Genomic DNA, 562 nt, shown 5'->3' on the forward strand with positions numbered 1-562 from the left:
CTTTAAAAAAAAATCTGTTATATTACTTGCAGTTACTTGTAAATTTTCTTAATTTAAAACTATACCTAGTTCCCATCATCTGCCTCCATCTTGTCCCTGCAGAACAAGCTGAGCCAGGTTCTAGAATTCATCCTTACTTCAAAACTTCTTTAAGGTATACAAAACACCCTAGTATTTTGTTTAATTAACTAATTTATGTATTTGGCTGTGCCAGGTATTAGTTGTGGCCTCTGGGATCTAGTTCCCTGACCAGGGATCGAACCCGGACCCCCTGTATTAGGAGTGCAGAGTCTTAGCCACTGAACCACCAGGGAAGTCCCCCAAATATCTTAGTGTTGGCCCTGATCTTATGTCTCAATTTAATAACTTGATTGCTGATTCACACAATCGATTCCTCTCTTTTTGTTGAACCTGAGCTCTTGGGTACCTAAGGAGTTGATCTAGGAACAGAAGTTCCCCTGTTTGGGCCACTTCTCTTCCAAAACTGATGTCCCACTTCTGCACCCATATGGAGAGACATTATTTTATTTGTTGATACACATCCTGCCAGCTGTCAGCCTGG

General features: G+C 41.1%; 1 non-coding gene across 1 annotated transcript; it reads right to left on the bottom strand.

Moving 5' to 3' along the window:
• Positions 1-241: 241 nt before the first annotated feature.
• On the bottom strand, positions 242-314 carry TRNAR-CCU (transfer RNA arginine (anticodon CCU)). The gene has a single exon. It is a non-coding gene; the product is annotated as a tRNA-Arg (tRNA).
• Between the last annotated feature and the right edge of the window lie 248 nt (positions 315-562).

This window comes from Odocoileus virginianus, chromosome 8 (genome assembly GCF_023699985.2).
Source record: "Odocoileus virginianus isolate 20LAN1187 ecotype Illinois chromosome 8, Ovbor_1.2, whole genome shotgun sequence".
Classification (NCBI taxonomy): domain Eukaryota; kingdom Metazoa; phylum Chordata; class Mammalia; order Artiodactyla; family Cervidae; genus Odocoileus; species Odocoileus virginianus.